This window comes from Atractosteus spatula, chromosome 4 (assembly GCF_055471065.1).
Source record: "Atractosteus spatula isolate fAtrSpa1 chromosome 4, fAtrSpa1.hap1, whole genome shotgun sequence".
Classification (NCBI taxonomy): domain Eukaryota; kingdom Metazoa; phylum Chordata; class Actinopteri; order Semionotiformes; family Lepisosteidae; genus Atractosteus; species Atractosteus spatula.
Genome location: NC_142709.1, coordinates 74,033,748 through 74,042,691, shown reverse-complemented (window position 1 = coordinate 74,042,691; position 8,944 = coordinate 74,033,748).

Below are 8,944 nucleotides of genomic sequence, written 5' to 3'. Positions count from 1 at the left end.
TTTATTTTAGAGTTTCTTCATAATGGAGCACAGCACAACATCGACTGTTTATTGAGATCTGAACAATTAATTACACTGTTGCTGTCTGAAAAAGCGATATGGCCATAAATACAAGACACGAGTTCTGTGTTCTGTGCTGTGTGTTGGGCTGGTAATGAGAGAGGCAGGTTAACTATAAGGGGCTTTGTTGAGAGCAAGCAGCATTACACCACAGATGTTGTTTGCAAAAATGTACAAAAATGTTTGTGATTGTAATGATAATATGAGATTTTCAGCCAAGCGACAGTGAAGAACAAAACGGCTGACTGTACATCAGGCCTTCTCTGTGTGTTTAGGAGGCATTTAGTTCTTTAAAAATATGTTCAGCCCAGCCACCAGGTCGGTGACGTCTGTGATTCCTTTCAAAATAAGCATGACTTTGTCAGCTGAAGACTGAGCACTGAACACTCTTACCACTGTGCTGTCCTTGGGAAATAGGAAGAGCTATTTTGTGGGATCCTGAAAATTGCAGACCCCACGGCCGGAGCTACTAAGCCCAGTCTCTCTGCTGGGAGCCCAGCAGGACTGCAGGGCCCTGAGCAGCACTGCGCAGCAATGGCCACCAACTAGGAAAGTAATGCCGCGTCAAGTTTCTAGCAAGGTTTCTAATGGGAAAAGGGGTGTCTCAGTTTAAATTTTGATTGATACAATAAAAATAAACATTTTGAACAGTATCATTAGGTCATAGGACCAGGAATCTATACACTTGCAACTGAGTGCAGGAATTGATTTTTATATATATATATATTTGACAATTCATATTTTCCAATGTTTAAATCTTACATCCGTTTTCCTAAAATTGCACTGTGAAATGTCAAGGTTTGGAAGAAAATGCTCTACAATATAAGTACAAGACCTCTACACCTTTGTTACTATAAATACATTCATTATCATGCTTTCAAATTCATTGAACATAGTTATATTATCCCGTGTAGAATTCCTGGCTTTAGGGTGTATTGATCCAGCTGTTTGTGGGATTTGAGTTTGTGTATGTGCTGACATGCAGATGTGATCTGAAGGAGGGTGTGGAAGGATTAAACTAGCCCAGTGCCCAATCTTCTCTTAAGGTCTCTGCTAGGATTCCAGTACAATCTCCTGATGAACAACTGAAAATTGTTAATTTCATTTGCACAGCGACTGTCTCCTGCATGCATGCTAGAATCTGAATTCAGTCTGTGCAAGATGAATAGATTGATGATTCATTTTAAAGTAATTCTGTATTTCAATCTTATGTGTCCTTCCAAATGATTAAAGTGTTCAGTAAAAGGCTGCTAAATTTGAAAAAATTATATCCTGCCTCTCAGCTGCCCACATTATACCCCAGCAGTTATTTCATCATTCAAAGTAAAATGCTGAAATCGCGCTAAACAAATGGGAGTTCTCTGAGGACTAGTTTCATGTCACCACTGGTCCTGTGATGAGACCAGGCATGTCTTGTCAGACTACAAAACCACCTGTGACTTTTGTTTCTAGAATAATTTCTTATGTAGCTGGATTTAGTTATAGTTAAATGAAGAGTGTCTTATGTTCTGTTATACTGTACATAATCTATATATCTGTGGATCTGTCAATCTGTCAGTTTTTATATATCTCTATTACAACATTTTAAATGTGTGTTTGTCAAGCTGCTTTACTGTAGCACATGATGTTCCTGCTCTCCCACATTGCTTTGGTGTTAAAACTGTACACAACGACATAGTTCTCTATCAGAAACATTTAGGTCACTTTCACAGGGTGCCTTGTCCTCCTAATGTTCGTGGCCGGAATAGAATAATTGGACAATAACAAGCCATACTTTCACTATGTTCATCTGCTCAATTTTGGCACTGGCACTCGTGAACATCTGCAAATGGCAAGTTATGTCAGTTCCAAGACTTCATGTACAGTAAGTTAGCTTCTAAATTAAAGTTCATTTCTGAATAAAATCCTTTCGAAGGAAGTGTGAACTTTGGCAGAGGAACCCATAATACCAAATGCTGTTGCTGTAGGTTTCCCCTAATCTGCAGTATTTCACTCTGATTCTGGAAGGTTACCCCCCTGTCTGTCAGATCCTGTAGCAGTGTGGGAATCTTTGAAGTGGGTTCAGCAGGTCATGAGCAGTGAAGGGGTTATCATTCTAATCCTACTTCAAACCCCAGTAGCAACTGGCTGAAAACCGGAAAAAATATAACTGAACAAATATTTAAAAAAAACTTCAATAGCTGTCTAACCAATACTACAATATATTCATATTGGGAAAAACTATTTCAGGATTAGTCCAACATCATTTTTTGAGCATAAAATGTTGTGGTACTCTGTTAATGAGATCAAGACCAGGATGATCTGGCACCAGGATGATCTTGTTCAGGTTTTTAAGACTGTTTGTTTGTCTCTGCTTTCTGCCTGCAAGTGCCCTGTAATTATCTGGAGCAGAAAACAAGAAGCTGAAATGCCCTGTGAACGAGACACTGAAGCCTGTGTCTCTTCTATGTCCAGTTCATTCCCCACAGAATGTATTTTGTCGCAGAGAATGAGCTTAGCTGGAATTGGGTTTTTTTTGATGGGGTAGTTTAAAGGTCAAATGTGTGTGAGCTTCTTTGTTAGTCGTCTCCTGCCTTGATGATAGAAAATTGATCAGGCCTGAAGCACAAGTTCAATATATAGCCCATTGGTCTATTGTTGAGGACAGTGAATAGCTTGTATTGAAGTCTATGAGCAGGTTGCTATTAGCATGACAGCCTACCCTATATCTGACTGTAATTCATAATAAAATACCTAATCTCCATTATTTTGATCCAGACATGTGATGCTTTGAGGGGAGATAAAATCTCTTTCTTTGAGTTCCCAATGGCAGCTGTATGAGAAATGACAAACCAATAGTTTTGGTCGTGTTTTTTTTTTAAGTTAGCTGAAATGCTTGTGCATTGCTAGAGTTTAAAAAGGCCCAGATAAAGCTCATTCAGCAAGCTGAATGAAAACGCCATCTGGTTTTTTTTATTTCTTTTTTTCTTCTTTCCCTTTTTCAATCCTTGTAATCAAATTTGAGCAAAATCAAATGGGGTTTTCAATGAAAGTACCTTTTGTTGATCTGAAACGAGCAAGTAATTTACAAAATGCCCTTCCTTTGTGAGGGAGGCTAAAGGAAAAAAGAAATCAGTAGCTTTTAAAGCTGGGCCTTGCTGGGACTGTGAAGATAATGAAAGCACTCTGTGTTGCGGGGTAGAAAGCTTTTCAAAGGCAGGCCTGACTCAGGGTTACAGTGTTGAAAAACCTGTGTGTTTGTTTTGTGAGGAGAACTGAGATCCATCTGAATTTGGAGAGAAAGATTTGAGACAGAAACAGTTTGAACGCAGAAGCTCCAATAGCTCAGGAGTCCATGTTGTTTGTTGCTCGCTTCTCTTCAGTAGCCTGTGAAAGACGGGGAAAAACTGCCTGGATTTGAGGATTCTTTTCCTACTTCGCAGAACATGAGGAGTCTGTAGACAGAGGGAGGTTTCTGCTGTCTTTTGTCGCACTGTAAATTCTCCTTTCTTTTGACTTGTGCTTCCTTGCTCCTGGCTGTGGCAGTGGAATACCCAGTTACACGTGAGTTTCCATGCTCTTGTTCCCCACTTGTTTCAGGATCTGTTATCTCTGATGCATTGACACAATGAAAAGTATTCTCTTAGTAACTAAAATGTAAGAAATATGTTGTATTAGTAATTATGCACGCTCCATTAATAATAATTTTAATAATTCCTTTAAATTTATGTAGTGCTTTTCATCCCAAAGAATCCCAAGGTGCTGAACAAACAGGAGGGGTAATTGTGCTTTCCCCCCTGCCAGCTGACGAAGTGGGCATCACCATGATGTTAGTAGCTGCAAAGTTTTATTAAAAGCTTTTTAATGACATTTAAATTGACAAAATTTCTGAAAACCAATCAAAGGTGTGGTGTTAGTCCATGGAATGGTAAGGGTGTTGTGATACCCTTTAGTGTTCGCACATTGTACAGAAGTAAAAAATAAAATAACAGTAAAGTTTCTTGATCTCCTTACTATTCTGCAGAATAATTAAAATCATATTTATTTAAAAAATATCCTTTCTGTTAGAGGTTCATTTGTCCAGCCTCAGACGTTATGCTTCATTTGAAAAAGTGGGTTACATCCACATGATTGCACCTTGTTTAATTTTTAGCTAAAAACAATTAATAAAGTTTATTTTCTGAAACAAATCTTCTAGTACACATTGTATAATGGATGCAGCATCCTTCCTGTTGTTCAGAATAACTCTGAGAAAATAAGAAAACAGAAAAACCTGGATGGTACACAAATACACGGACTTCAACAGAGGAGACGCCTGAGGCAACCGGAAACCCATAGTTTTATGTTTTGCAGAAGGAGGCTTTAACTGAGCAATTGAATTCTATGGATACTGGTACACTATTGTTTCAAATGATTTTAGTGCACAAATAAAACGAACAATTAAACCAGGAGCTATGTAATTCAAAGTAATGTGCTTTTCTGGTGGTTGTAATATAAATATTTAAATCACGTGAGACCAACATATTTGCCTTTAAAAATAAAATGAGAGATTCTATGAAATAACAGGTAGAATCTGAAACGTTTCAGATTATTGTTATTGTGTAGAAAATTAATACATTTTAATTTGATATAGTAGAAGATGTTCTGTTCTTTTGCAGTTTTCTTTCATTGTCTATAGTACAGGTTGCAGTTAATGGTTAATTTACATGTGCCTTAGCTATTCAGAATTTTCATTTACATTTGTAAGCCTACCCTATAAAATGTAGATTTTCAACAGAGTAATTTTTAGCCTTATAATTATATTATTTTACATTTTTAGAAATAAAACAGTACAGATCCCTGATGATAAAAGCAGCGCACTGTTCAGGAATTTCGTTTGTCAGTTTGCATAAAAACAAAAATAAGGTAAATTGAGGGATCTTGAACTCGCTGCTGCCATCCAATGTCAAGATAAAAGATGACAAGACAGCCGTAGTGCAGTGCTGAATGTGTTCTGCTGAATGTGTTTCCATATACTGTACAACAATGTACAGGGCGATCTGGTCCTTCTAAAGTTAGACATACATATGCAGCCCTTAACATACAACTCCATTTTATTTACGTTCTTAAGAAATATTATTAAGAATCATTATGTTGGTTAGTTTTTCATGTCTGATACATAATACACAGCTATATACTATTTTGTTGTACATTAAAAATGTTGGGATATGAATTGTTTACACTGAATACACTGTTTTATTCATTTTAAATAGAAAGGAAGACAGCTATGCCTTTGGTATTTTCATGAGCAATTGTAGAGACGTACTCTTAAAGGTGCCTTTTGTTCAGTGCATTCTAGCTGTCTCCACATGTGAATCCAAAACACATGCTAACGAGTGAGAGTGACACAGTAATCAGTCTTTCTGATAAAAGCGTCTGAGTGTTTTTAGTGCCATTGGTGTCAATACATGTGTAAATATCTTATTTAGTCTCAAATGCAGGAGATTTGTGAAATAATCACTTCACTTGATAGTTAGGTTACATGCTGAGTTCACGTCTAGTAAAATTGTCTGTCAAAAACATGAAACTGAATGTCTGTAACTTCACATTTAATTCTTTCATGGTTAAGTCAGGGAACCAGGAGGTTAAGAAGTATTTTAGCAAGCGATTTCCATAAGAGTCTGACAAATATTTTAACTAGGAAAACTGGGAGAACTGGGAAGCCATGGCTATTAAACTGGATTAATTGAAACATCTGTTAGTGGTGTGTAATCAAAATGACTAAATTGAGTGTTAAATTAGGGGTGACAGAGGGAGAGTGCTGAGCTGGTGACCAACAATTACAGCCTATTGAACTCGTGGCTGGCAGCCTGTGATCAGTCAGCCTTCAAATGGGTGCCTTCTGGAGCCACGATTACTGGCTCAGAGGGCAAAAAGTGTGCTTCTGCACCTGACCCTCCTTAGCCTGACACACCAAGCACTTAACCTCACTTTGCTTGGATAGCCTGCTGATATGTGAAACAATATACAACTTAAGTTATAACACCTGGTATATATACAATTTGTTGCACTTATCAAATAGTTTAGTGAATTCTTGTTCCTTTTATTAAAAGTGGCATTTGCCTACGTGCTTGGACATTCAATCCATAAACTGAAATGTCGTATGAATGTAACGTTTTATTATCATGGTCTAATCTTGGTTAGTATTTTTATTTAGTATTCATTCAGATGTCATTAATTTGATTCAGATGCTTAATAATAAACATTCCTTCTTTATATTACTTTGATGACAATAATGAAAAAAATAATTCTAGCTCCAAACCTTTTCTTTCAAGAAATATGTTTATATTTTTATAAACAGTTAAGTAATGGACAATAATTCCACTACAGTTGAAATACTGATTAAACAGCTATCATCTTCAAAAAATATTGGCTCAGTATGGAGCCATCCATACTAACAATGAGTTAGTGCCATCTATTTGGGAGTAGGAAAACTGTTGTAATTCTTATGTGCCCTGCTTAAGAAATCAGCACATAATATAGGCCTGATTTAATACTACTTGGTCTTCTTAAAGGCTTGGAATGAATTCTTAAGCACCTACTTGCCTTAATACACCAAATTAAAATCGTTTATAGAAAAGCTCCATGAAAGTAGACCTAACCTGACATAACTTAGCCACCCCTTCGGCACCTCAAAAGCTGCAATTAATATCACCAAAGACCCTCCAAAGTCAGGCCCATCTGAATCTTAAAATGTAAATTATGGGTCTTAAAGAGATATTACAGGGTGTCTATGAGACACTTGAGAATTAACACCTCAATCTTCCTCTGATAGCAGCCTTTTGCTGTACCTACAGTCCATTATATGTTGTGCATGTTTCCAGCAGTCATTTGTAACACTATGTAACCACTCTGTGAAGCTGTGAAGACCATGTCCAACACCAGTGTACTGGTTCCTGCTGCATCAGTTACTAATCAGATCTGGAGAACAATAAAACATGTGACAGATCTTTTAGACTGCAGAACAGGACTAGAGTGGGTGATCTTCCCCAAAGGGAAGGCATGAAGAAGGGGAGTGTGATACCTGTGTGTGATTCTTCGTCACCACTATGTTCTGTATCAGTGGTTCCAGACTTAGGATATTGGAGTGGGCCTAGACCGAGAGAAAGGGTAGACAAGGTGAGGCGTAAGTGCCAAGTCTTTGATTCAGCATCTGCTTTATAGAACCTGGAGAACATGTTTGAAGAGCCCGACTGCCACTGCGCTTGAGTTGCCTTTTTAAGGCACACAGCAAGGATAGTCTCCCGTAACTCAATACACTGGTATTTCACTTTCATTCTCTAGACCTGTTCTGACTTGCTCTGCATTTTATTCATTGTCGCAGATATAAAATGATTATCATGGACAGAAATAGTTCCCTTCTTAAAATATAACAGATTGCTCAGGTCATTTTTAAGTCCACTGCAAAAGTCTCATGTGTTAAACATGACATGTGAAGGCTGGAAGGGTTATTGCACATTGCATCTAAGTTACACAAGAATATTGTTGTACATCCTTCACAATGCCTTTATTTTTTGCATGTATTATTATTCAAGATTGCTTTGCTTCTAATGAGGTTTGAAACAAAAATCAAATAAAATTCTGTTTTTAATCTGGCATGCGTATAAATTAAAGAGAAGATCTTATTCAAAAAATAAAATCTGCTTCTTGTGCGAACAAAGCAAATTTCTCTGTGTGTGGTCTGGTAGATTAAATCACACCTCATTTTGAAACAGTTCTTCGACAGTGCCATTATTTTTTTTCTTTCACAAGAAAACATGCTTGAAGAACATTTGCTATTATTATTATTTTACACTGCAAGATTTTTCTTAAAATTTACATATTTGTTTATTTCTTTTTAACTCAATAAAAGAATGTAAAGAAACAGGGTTGAATAAAATGGCTTATATCATTATTAAGCATTTTAAATAAAATGAGAATGCCACAATTATATGAATGTAATCATTTTCACAGGAGATTGTAGGGTGATTGAAACTTCGTATCTGCTGTCCTGCAGTGAAGCAGCAGTGAGATAAGGGATGTTTTATTCACATCTTTAGTCCATTATATTAGATAATGAAAGAGGAGGTCTGCTACATAGGATTTGTTAAAACATTGTCCTGTAAAAGAACATAAGAACTCTTATGAGTGAGAGAAGGCTGTTCAGGCCCTCTAGCCTGCTTGATGTGTCTTTCTCTCCACACAGACTCTAACCAGTCATCTTTTGTGAGCTCACTGTGTTGCACCTAAGAAGACACTGTCAAACAAGCTCTGCTTCCTGGCAGCAGCTGAATTATTTGTAATAAACTTCTCTCCACATTTGTAACCCACGTGCCTAACGATGACAAACCATCTGAGGGCATTATCGTTATTTCGGACAAGTACTTCTGCTACTGAGAGCAGTATTGGTTTTTAACATGGATGAAACTCCTTCATATTAGAATATTTTCCACTTTTAGCATGTGTGCAGAAGACATTTTGTGCCTATCAGAACAGATGAATATTTGTTTTTAGTTTTAAATTCTAATAGACAAATTGTTTTTATTTATTGGGCATACAGTGAAAAACATATTTATTTTTTCACAGGAGGATACATTACATGGTCAGCATTTTGCAAAGCTTATTGCATATTTCTATCCCAAGGAAAACAGTGTCCAGAATTTACCTACTGTGTGTGATGGATGTCAAAGCCATGACAGATATGGTGCATTTTATGCTTATAGGAGCTAAATTATTACTTTGGACAGCTATTAGTTTATGTGACCAACCAGTTTCTGCATCTTGGTGCATAAAGTGCAGAGAATGTAAAAACACAGAGCAAGCTGTGCTTATTGATTTGACACTACTACAGCATTTTCCTGACAAGCAGGTTTCTGGATTCAAATGG